Raw genomic sequence first — 12957 nt, forward strand, 5'->3', positions numbered from 1 at the left:
TAGTTATGTTTAGTGGATAAAATACAATTTATATGAAGTTATTTGAGCACTTAAAGTTGTAAGTCTTAGAAGATTATCTTACAGATGTAGAAAGTACATTTTTCGCAATCCTCACTGATTAAATAATTATCCACATTAAAGACGAGAATATTTATTAGAAACTTTAAATTATCGATGCGTGTGTAAGAGAACTTTAAAAAAAAATATTTTAATGTAAGAATGCGAACGTCAGGAAATAAAATGCGCCAATAAATTAGCAATTTTGAATATTTCTCACTTCTCCCACTACATGAGATGTACCGTTCGTTTTGTAACCCTATCGAGAAAAGGACGGTCAAGACGAGACGTGTAATATCCTGCAGGCGCAACTATGAATAGTTGGCATAGCGAGAAGATATTGCCGTCCATTTGAAATTTAAATGAAACCGTTTTTTCGCCGGCCCGCGTATCCTTCGTACGTAACAAGTACCACGTCGTTCGTTTTAACAAAAAAAGGACTTATTAATGGCATCAGTCCTCGCATTGATGCATTCCACCTCGACCAACTATTTATATCCACGCGCACTTATCCGTGGAGTTATTAAATGAACCGTATATAGGTTTCCTTCACTTTCTTTCGATCCGATCGGCAAAAATCTCACAGGATGTGATGCAATTTATAGCAGGTATGGAGGTAATTAATAAAAAGATGTACACGAATATCGCGTTATTTTTATTTTATTCGTTTTTAAGTGGTCGATAAGTTCAACTTTTGGTCCAACTTATTCTGTTCATTCATAAAAGCAAGAACGCAACTTGGTGAAAGTTACCGCCGATCGTGAACTGTCGGCGTCGGTTCACTTGAATGGATTCATTTTTCCACCTCTTGTTTAGGTCCTCTTGTTTAGGCGAAGGCCACAATTAAGAGACTTCCAACAGAGGCGCTTTTCCTTTTCGACGCGGTGCCGGCTAAGTGTTGTTACGTAAAGCTACACGTTCGAGTCAGGTTTGCATAATTGAATTATGCGCAACATTAATTCCGATGTGCGAGCGGGCACAAAGTGTCAATTAACGATGTAGTTGATTGATGATATATGCATTGACTGACCTACACTTTATAATCACCGGTTAAAATGAATCTGTTTAATGTATATTGTTTTATTTTCATTAGGACATTTTTTCTTCAACAACAAACTATTATAAGTGGTTTTTATTTTCCGCGTAAATAACGGACGTAAATCGCGTTGAATAGTTGTAAAATGAGGTGCTTCGGTATGTGTGAGAGATGCCAACAACGTGCTAGAAATACCAGAGCCATAATTCACGAGGAGTTTATTATTTTTTTAAGTTTTGCATTCGAGAAATGTTTGTATTCGTTGTCAGACATGTGTGGAAAATTGAATATGTTTTGAAACTCTTTTGACAATCGCTTATTATTTAGCAAAAAAAATTACTCTCAATAAATAACCATCACAACATCGATCCGGTTTGATTAATATCTATGATTACTTTAATGGGAGGTAAATTGAAAATCGTACCGGAAATCTCAACCTACATGGTCCCCTCAGATTGTTTCAGCACCCCACAAAAAAAGCAGACAAAACTCTCTTTATCCAACTGTCCTATAGTGCTGCAAACAATACGTTCTCCGCTAGATAAATGTCACCGACATAATACGAGGTGTATCAAAATATGGTTGCACCGGTCCCGAGCCCCGTTCGATACCAAAAGAGGCTGTTGGACGCGGATTTTAGAGGTGGGACGCCGCCCCACACAATGCCACATTGTGTTTCGAGGCACCAAACTGGAATCGTAAAAAATCCTCGAAATAGTAACATTTTTTGTGACCACTCGGGCTACGGGTGGTGTGCGTCCACTTCACGTCAAACCCTTTGATATCAAAACCGATGATCAAAGGATAAAAAGCCGATTTTCAATAGAAAAGGAAAAAAGAAAAAAAAAATGTACCTTGTAAAACTTTAGCTGTAATTATGCGTACTTAAGAATATCTACCGTTGCGTTTTCTCGTTATTTTTTGATTTTTACCGACATTCCGAGTACTTTTGACTCGAAGCAATTAAAAAGAGAACTAACGCGACCGAAAACGACCCCCTCGACGTAAAAATCTCCCGCTTATGCAAATTTCGCCACAAATAATCCGGCGGACACCGGAAGGCAGACGAAAGAAGTAAGCACCCGTGGCGTTTGTAATTTAAATGAGGCGGCATTTGCAATTCGGAGAACACGGGCCCGACACGGCACGCGACCTATAATTCGATAGGACAAAACCAGAAAAACGTGTGCGAGAGAATCCGGTTTCTCGGAAACGAGAGGTGCAAATTAAAATCTCTTCTTACCACATACATCCATACAAATTCACTTCCGCGTTTCTCATAATAACCCCTCGAAGGGACACAACGTTATTTTTGGGTGAGAACTCTACCTGGGTACTGCGATGAATGTGTTTACTTCGTCTTGAAGGACGAAGAGATCGTGAAATATAATGTCACGTACACCGGGCGGCCAAGTAGATAAGTGTTCAGGACGATGTGTCCTGTCGCCGGAGAGGCAGTAAAGGATAATTGATGGCAGAATTATCTCCGACGTCGTATGCTAATTATTGCGGGGCGCCCGATGCGTACAAGGACCGCTCTCGAAGTCCTGTGGAGACAGAATGTGCGTAACCAAGTAGTGTTCACTTTTGCAAAATCATAAATCAACTTCCATCTTAATAAGATCATTAAAAAATTAATTATTTAATTATATAATTTCAAAAAATTATTTTTTTACACCCCCAAAAAGGTTTCCGTTGTGGTCTATTTAACAGAGAAGGGTTACGTTGAACACGCACCCCCTTTAGCTTTGGGCCGAGAACATCCCTCGGGCGTCCAGACAATACAAATTAGCTATCAACGGCCATTGTCACAACAATTGTTAGTGTTTAGTCCAGTGATCAGCCCTGTTAGCGCCCGTTTTGATGAATTTGGTTCCGAACAATACTCGGTACAGCTCGTTTAAACTGGTAGGGCGCTAATAACTTAGGTCCATTGTTGACGGACGAGCTTAGCAGTTCTGCTCTATTTACTTAACATCTCCTGCATATTTTTCGCTAAATTTATTTATGAACATTTAAGATATCCTGTGGACGTTGTAGGTATGTTAAACGAGCACGTAATGGTCGTCTATTGGCGTCACCGCATCCAGGCATCAATATCGCGTCGGGATTATGATATCGTTTGGAATTCCCCGCGCTTGTCCTTCGCCACGTCCTCGGCTGATCACGCCCTTAGAAGCTACGGTGATGTATCGAATCGGATGATGGATGATCGGGAAACTTATATGGTGACGGTTGGAGGCAACCGACGTCCTCAATACGTGACGAAACGTTAGCAATGAAATAAATTTCTTTTCTTGGTGTAGTATACTAAGGTGGAAATCGTGAAGCGTACTCCTTTATAATTTTTTGTACTCCCTAAAATTCTTAAATAAAAAATATGTTGCTATTAGAATACCGAAAGACCTAAAATACCATTTGTTTTAAAGGATAAAGCTAAGCGCCAATCACGTTATACGAGTTCAAGTCCAATTTGCATCATACGTCTAAGAACCGATTTAGATACGACCCTTAGATTCACCAAGAAATTCTGCAATAGAAATAATAGATGAACCTACAATTTCGGACCAGTGTCGTTTTCTAGATGTTAGTATAAAATTAAACGTTTATGTCCTTAACATAATAAGATATCACTATGTTGCATATTTTTATTGCACTAAAACTAGAACTAACACTATCACTAGAACTAACAAGACCTAGAACTAGAATCATTCGCGTTTAGCCGTCTTGAGAGACGTGCTAAACCCCAATGTTTCTAGTTCTCGGTCTAATGTTAGTTTTAATGACAGTGGTAGGTTAGCATAAGATATTACTATGTTGTATATTTGTATTGAACCAAAACTAGAACGAAAACTAGAAACATTTGGGTTTAGTCGTGAAATAAACTTTCAGTTGTCAATCTCAACATTAATTTTATTATTATATTCGTAATCTTCATAAAATAACCTTTAAAGTGAGTCCAAACATGACGCATTTCTCTCAAAAAACCAAAAAGTTCGAACTTTCAACTATTAATTTTGATGTATTTGTCAACTTGATAAAAAATCATTCAAAATGAGTCGAAACTCGACATATTTAACTTTAATATTAATGCAGATACAATCACTTCCGGTTTGAAACGTCAACGTCAATTTTGATATATTTGTTATCTTCATTAAAAGCCCTTTAAAATGAGTCCAAAGATGACGCACTTATCTTAAAAAACAAAAAAGTTAGAATAAAAAACATTAAACCCGAAGTTAGCAACAATGAAGATAGCAATTTAATTTTTAAATATTAATACCAACCTCAATTTTTGATTTTTTTTATAAAAATTAAAAATATGTCAAAATGACATTGACATTTCAAATTGGAAGTTGCTTATATCTCGAGTAATATTGGAATTAAACGTATCATGTTTAGACTCATTTTAAAGGATTTTTCACGCCGATTACAAATATGTCAGAATTGACGTTGACATTCTTAACCGGAAATTGACAATAACTTCATTAATATTGAAGATAAATATGTCGTGTTTGTACTCATTTTAAAGGATTTTTAATAAAGGTTACAAATATGTCAAAATTGAGGTTGACATTTTAAACCTGAAGTTAGTTATTATATAATAGAAGTTTTATAACTGAAGTTAATCTAGTGTTAGTCACTTTTCCGCACTTTCTTTTTATTTTTAATGTGTTTTTGGATCATTTCACATTGATTAAAAAAAAATCCTCAATTTTTCAGTCACATGATGATTCTTGAATTTTTACAAAGTTTCTTAATATTTTTTTTGGTAAAAAAGAGCGTTCTTAAATTTTAACCTGTAAATTTGTAACACTTCGCCCTTAATTTCATTTTACAACATTTTAAACTTTAATTTAGTAAATTAGTAACTAATAATCTGATTTCGACTTTGATATATGATCTTTTTTAAATATTAAGAAATTTGTTTGTAAAATGGATAGGATGAAGAATGTTAATCTATTTGTAGAGCCTCTAAAGGTGACCAAGGGCCGAAACTAGTTAGACTTTATTTTATATAAAATAGAAATCAATTGAAAAGTACAAAATCAAACTCTAGATAATTTTTACACGAAACATCATTTTGACTCTAGTATTTGTGATCAAATTTATGCCACGACTTACAGAAACACCCTATTTAATCGTAAAACGACTGACCAAGCGGATTCTGTACTTCTGACGGCTCATCAGTGTTCTCTGATAAAAATAGATAGGCACCAAACAATTTTCAATATTCTATGTATTTGTTTATCCATATCACCGTTGTAGAATTAAGGTAAATATTAATTAAAATTATATACTATGGTGATTATTTATATATTTGTCTTACTAGTTTCGGTTACATTACCGTCTTCAGAGACCTCTACAAAGGTAAGTATAAAAATTATTCATAATTATATTTTTTATAGGTTAACAAAAGAGGGACTATTAATTGCTTATCATTATATCTATTCATGCACTAAACTACAACTATCTATCACAAAAACTAATATTAATAAATAAACTCGCCAATTATTATATGTGTGACAAGTTGGGCAAATGAGTTATTTCTAGGTTATGAACAATTGAAAACATAGGAATCTGTATTTAATTTATAAAATTTGAGATAAAAACAAATCAAATTATACTATTGTTTTCGCAATCAATATTCAAAGTTAAAACGACAAAAATTTGCACATCCACAACAAATCTAAACATCACCAAACTGGAATAAATAATTCTATCTTTTCTTTATATAAACTATAAAATGCATAAATCTTCAAAATGAAACAAAATTAACATGGGAGGTACATTCGAAGGAAAATTCAAGATTAAGGGGATTTGGGGCATGGGTTCTCATCAATGCAGTAATCGAGTCGCCACCAAACTCGATTCTCTCTTTTGATGAGAAAAGTGCATTATTTTGGGAATGGGTTTTTTAAACAACAATATAGTGGTGTTTTTTGTGGTAAAATCTGTTCATTTAGTATTTCAATGTTTGCGTTGTCATGTTTAAACTTATTAATTTCGTAGAGTTCTAGTAGTTCCATGTGAAGGCTCTTGTTTTCAATTTTCAATAGTTTGAGTCTGTCTGTTCTGAGAAATCATATTTTTAGAGAGTTGAAAACGAAAATCCTGTTTTTTTCAACATTGTTCATTTGTCGCTTAGTGAAGTGATTCATAACGCGGTCCAATTATGACATCATTATATTAAAAGACTCGAATCACCAGGATTAATGGGAATGAAGAAAATATTTATGGTATTCTGAAACTGGATTAAATTTACTATAAAATGGTTTTCAAATCAACTTGATATCTCAATTAGTGATGCAGAGATGAATTAAGAAAGTCATAACTTAATTGAAGTTTCTTTTCATTTGAAGTGAACAATTTAATATCATTGAATGTTTTGGAATATAAAACATCTCTGAAAAGATTTCGTGAAGATGCTTATGGCTTAATCTCCTGCAATAGAGTGTATTTCGCAATATATATTAGCCGCTTCGTTAATATTTTTTTAGTTTATGAAATTAAAAAGAAATAACTACAAAAATTAGTTTAAGCGTCAAAAATGATTAAGTCACGCTTGGTAGTGGTATGAGTTATGGTAAAGACCACGGCTGTCAACGAGTAATTTTCGCAAATATTAATGATTTAGTCGGAGGCAGTCTGCCAACGAGTTTTTAGTTAAAGATCAACAATCGTCCGAGGCGGTTAAAGAGATGACGCTTTCGTGGTCTACAGGATCCTTTATTTTTTATCCTGGACGGGTTAGGTAGATACGGGAACGCATCAAGTTGTCCTCGGGGGGTCCACACAAACCATCTCGGTTTGTTGGTAGGGGCGCGCGATGGGTCGCCATCCCGCGGGCCGCCGAACGCTGTTTTTGACCCAATAATCCATAAAAACCCGACCCCGGTCAGGTATCCCATCGTCATCAGGTAAGATTCGATATCGATACCGATTTCTCTCTTTGAAGCTTTCAGGAGCTTTCGTAGGCGATTTTAATTCGGCGTCGATCCTCTTCTTATCTCGATCCAGTTCGCAATATCGAATTGCCCTACACGTACGCTAAGTGCTAAAGAGTATTTACTGTGACCGATCTACATTCGCTATCGGTGTCCTTTGCGGTTGCGACTTACGGCCCCCCGGCTTAATTGCGAGATATTACCCTGCTTACTTCTCAACCCAAATGGCCCCTTCGTTATCTACGGTAGCTAGTAACTTTCGCGTACGACGATAAAGTCTTGGTGTTTAGCATAAAGCGAATCAGCACGCTAAAATTTAATTATAAAAAAAGGAGAAATAGAAATATCTCTGATGGTTACCAACAATACAAATACGTTAATCCCTCAAGGGAGCTCGAAGCGAAAGCAAAAACCCGTGTCATTTGGTGTACCAGCTGCTTTAGGAGTTGTCCCATCACGAAATATGGGGAGTCTTCCTTTCTCCCGATTCCTTGACAACCGGTCTATTTTGAAAGTTCCGACCTCACGGCAGATAAACGTTTGTCGCGCGCTCGCAAATAAAGAAAAGATGAGCTGTGGCCCCCTCTTCGCGACTATTGTGCCAGAAGAAAGGCTCGCGAGCTACCGGCGAGAAAGAACCAGAAACCATTGATCACTTCATTTGCCCATTCAGTTGCAAATTCGCCGGCGGCGCCGCTGTCGTCGCAAAAGCCCCGGTTTTCTGCACGTGGTAATTGTGTGTCATTGTGTGATAAGCCTCGATGTGTGCGTCTCTCTCCGTACATTCGATGTGATTTTAATTCGTTACGGAATTTTTGACAAATTCTTACGTAATCCTTGAGGCTCGAGTTTGAATCGCGTCGACCGTTTTCTGGTTTTATAGGAACCCGACTCTATTTTTCTAACTCGATGACCTCCACGTTTCGTTCGATAGAGGAGGCTTCGAAGAACATCGGAGCGGAGCCGGAGGGGTCCAGCAGACATTAGATGCTGCGATAAATACCAGTCCCCTGACCAGAGCAACCCAACTAGTTGACACCGGGCCGACAGGGGTCTCTTTGTTCTTGCCGACCCCTCTTTCTATTGCCTTACATCCACATGCTTTTAGGGTCACATGATCACCACCTTTCCAACCTCGGAACCTACGTACTTACTCGCACCTACTTTACTACGGATAAACAATTTTCAGATTTATGCAATATAAATCCGTCATAATTAATGATTGGAATGTTTTTCTTGGGATATCTTCTTGATTCGCGTCCCATATAGATATCTTAAGCCGATGCTAATAGCCGAGGCGTGTGTATAAAATGTACTATAATCACGTCTCTCAACCCACACATCGACCTATAAACCAACAATGGCAACGCAACTCAAATATCGCTATCAAATCACTGTCATTATACATCTCACGTTTAATGATCGCTCGGGTATATTATCTTTATACCCGATTCGCATGTACACGCCGTTTGTTATTTTATTGCATTTTATGCGTTTCCATTATTCACCGCGATTTATTTATTAGGTGAGCTGTCATCATTTTTAATGCGATCACTATTTTATTTAATTTTATTTAACTTCCTCCGATTTTATGGACGTTGTTTATCGAGCTTGTTTATGTCAAAGGTGAACGATAAAAAGTTACGCAATAATTACATGAACCCGTCATCCACTTAACTTCTATATCTTTTTCACTCGCAATGGGATACAATGGAAGAGAAATGTTCGCTTCATTTGTCACTCATCGGACTAATCGTCAAATATTACCAGATAATCGCGCCGACTTCACGCCCGTCCATCATGTGTTAAAGAACCACAGCTGTTCAGGACGTAATGACTTTTTCTTTCCTTTTCAAATAAATCGTGGCAAAAGAATCCTAATTTTATTAGGATTGCAAAAACAATTTTTTTTTCTATATCGAAATGATAAAAAGTAATGTGACAGTGAGTCAAAGATGCTGAATACTTTGAATTTTAGAGTTTTTATTTCAAAACCAGTTGCTGATAGAGTGTTTCACTAAGAATACCTTTTTTACGCAAAATACTTCAAAGAATTCGAAAATAAATTCAGAATATTAATTTAGCCAGTGGCGTAGATGTTACAGTTTATAGAATGACAATTTTCGCATTTTCATACCAATTTATGCTAATAAAAGACAAAATCATTCTTAACTTGAAATCGGTTGCTTTTACAGTTATAAACTAAGAGTATCTTTTTTATGCAAAATCCTCCAAAGTTTTCAAAAACATAGTTAACATTACAATTAATGCAGTGGTGTGGAGAGTATTGAGTAGATAATGAAAATATTATCTTTTTGAATTATTTTTTGAACATTTAATCATTTTTATCTCCAAACCGGTTACTGATAGAGCATTTCACTAAGAGTACATTTTTACGCAAAATCCTTCAAAGAATTTGAAAATAAATTTAGAATAATAATTTAGCCAGTGGCGTAGATGTTACAGTACGTAGAATGACAATTTTCGCATTTTCATACCAATTTATGCTTATAAAAGACAAAATCATTCTTAGTTTGTAAACGATTACATTCACAGTTACGAATTAAGAGTACTTTTTTATGCTAAATACTCCAAAGTTTTCAAAAACATAGTTAACATTATAATTAATACAGTGGTGTGGAGATTATGGAGTAGATAATGAAATAACTATTTTTTGTGGATCTTTTTTAACTTTTAATCATTTTTATCTCAAAATAAGTTGCTGATAGAGCATTTCACTAAGAGTACCTTTTTACGGAAAATACTTCAAATAATTCGAAAATATATTCAGAATTTTAATTTAGCCAGTGGCGTAGATGTTACAGACGATATTATCTTTTTCCTACAAATTTACGTTTATAAAACACAAAATCAATCATAACTTGAAATCGGTTGCTTTTACAGTTATGAACTAAGAGTATCTTTTTTATGCAAAATCCTCCAAAGTTTTCAAAAACATAGTTAACATTATAATTAATACAGTGGTGTGGAGATTATGGAGTAGATAATGAAATAACTATTTTTTGACGATTTTTTTAACTTTTAATCATTTTTATCTCAAAATAAGTTGCTGATAGAGCATTTCACTAAGAGTACCTTTTTTACGGAAAATACTTCAAAGAATTCGAAAATATATTCAGAATTTTAATTTAACCAGTGGCGTAGATGTTACAGACGATATTATCTTTGTCCTACAAATTTACGTTTATAAAACACAAAATCAATCATAACTTGAAATCGGTTGCTTTTACAGTTATGAACTAAGAGTATCTTTTTTATGCAAAATCCTCCAAAGTTTTCAAAAACATAGTTAACATTATAATTAATACAGTGGTGTGGAGATTATGGAGTAGATAATGAAATAACTATTTTTTGACGATCTTTTTTAACTTTTAATCATTTTTATCTCAAAATAAGTTGCTGATAGAGCATTTCACTAAGAGTACCTTTTTACGGAAAATACTTCAAATAATTCGAAAATATATTCAGAATTTTAATTTAGCCAGTGGCGTAGATGTTACAGACGATATTATCTTTGTCCTACAAATTTACGTTTATAAAACACAAAATCAATCATAACTTGAAATCGGTTGCTTTTACAGTTATGAACTAAGAGTATCTTTTTTATGCAAAATCCTCCAAAGTTTTCAAAAACATAGTTAACATTATAATTAATACAGTGGTGTGGAGATTATGGAGTAGATAATGAAATAACTATTTTTTGACGATCTTTTTTAACTTTTAATCATTTTTATCTCAAAATAAGTTGCTGATAGAGCATTTCACTAAGAGTACCTTTTTACGGAAAATACTTCAAATAATTCGAAAATATATTCAGAATTTTAATTTAGCCAGTGGCGTAGATGTTACAGACGATATTATCTTTGTCCTACAAATTTACGTTTATAAAACACAAAATCAATCATAACTTGAAATCGGTTGCTTTTACAGTTATGAACTAAGAGTATCTTTTTTATGCAAAATCCTCCAAAGTTTTCAAAAACATAGTTAACATTATAATTAATACAGTGGTGTGGAGATTATGGAGTAGATAATGAAATAACTATTTTTTGACGATTTTTTTAACTTTTAATCATTTTTATCTCAAAATAAGTTGCTGATAGAGCATTTCACTAAGAGTACCTTTTTTACGGAAAATACTTCAAAGAATTCGAAAATATATTCAGAATTTTAATTTAGCCAGTGCCGTAGATGTTACAGAGGATATTATCTTTGTCCTACAAATTTACGTTTATAAAACACAAAATCAATCATAACTTGAAATCGGTTGCTTTTACAGTTATGAACTAAGAGTATCTTTTTTATGCAAAATCCTCCAAAGTTTTCAAAAACATAGTTAACATTATAATTAATACAGTGGTGTGGAGATTATGGAGTAGATAATGAAATAACTATTTTTTGACGATCTTTTTTAACTTTTAATCATTTTTATCTGAAAATAAGTTGCTGATAGAGCATTTCACTAAGAGTACCTTTTTTACGCAAAATATTTCAAAGAATTCGAAAATAAATTCAGAATATTAATTTAGCCAGTGGCGTAGATGTTACAGACGATATTATCTTTTTCCTACAAATTTACGTTTATAAAACACAAAATCAATCATAACTTGAAAACGGTTGCTTTTACAGTTATTAACTAAGAACACCATTTTTATGTAAAATACTTCAAATAATTCAAAAATATGTTCAGAATTTTAAACCAAATTAAATTTACAGTTAAAACGTCATGTTATTGTTAGTTTGTCAACAGGTACGTTAACGGTTTAAATTTTATGCAAAAATGTTCGTCACAAGTGTAACCTGCGCCTGTTCTAGAATTACTCATACCGTTGGGGTGCATAAATTTTTGCGAGGACAAACGATTTAGCTGACGTCGTGACGTCAAGCGCACAAATACAAACCAACCTAACCAGACAGGGGTTTTTTGTGAACGAGCTCAATTGGTGTTGATTCATAACATTCAAACTTTTTTATCATTTTTATAAGCCTTTGTGTGAAATAAAAGAAATAAAAAATATGTAAGCAGATGTTCTTATTTTGAGATAAAATTGGTTAAAGTGATGATGTTTCCCAGATTATTATTTAGTAATCCTCAGCACTTTTTTGTTAATAACGGACGAGGAGTTATAACGATTAAAGATTTTAAAAGGTACACAGACACCGGACAAATACAAACGCAATATCGAAGCCCTCCTTTCGCTCTTTCAGATTCTTTTGTGTGTTCCCTGGTGTAAGTCACAAAGCATCCCTTTATTTTCTAGGAACATTTACCGTGTTGAGATGTTTGGGAATTTAGTTTAAAAAAATTCTTTTTTGACTGAAATAAGCAAATTTTTTAAAATTATTTTTTGGGTGTAGATATAAATTGTATTGGGTAAAAACTTTATTAAAACAAATGATTTATATTATTTGGGTTTAATTCATTATTTTTAATTTTGTTAATAAATAGGGACTGAAATTACATGATGGTAAATCACATCTAAGGCTCATCTATCTCGGTTCTTGTGTTTGTCTACTGGACCTTGCTACTATTGTGTAAGAACCCCAACTCTTCTTTTACGTTCACCCTGTAACTTAAGATTTTTTGGTACGTTTTTGAACCCCAGCGTGAGTAAAAACGAAAACAGACGGCGTAATCCTTTTTAATTGGGAACTTACAATCAATATTTTTGATCGATTTTGGTTGAACTAAAACTAAGGGATATAAAATTTCATCTGTCCAAGACGCGTTTTCTGGTGTGTAAAAGCCGTCGACGAGTCGTGTCCTGTCTGGTTTCGTTCTTTGCCGTAGGCCGACAACTGTGGTACGGTCCTTTTTATAGCCGGAATAAAGTACGTTTACGGCTGTTACGGTGAGTATCGGTTCGTGTAGAGTTGAATGAAAGACACTTCCTG

Source organism: Onthophagus taurus, chromosome 6 (genome assembly GCF_036711975.1).
Source record: "Onthophagus taurus isolate NC chromosome 6, IU_Otau_3.0, whole genome shotgun sequence".
Lineage (NCBI taxonomy): Eukaryota > Metazoa > Arthropoda > Insecta > Coleoptera > Scarabaeidae > Onthophagus > Onthophagus taurus.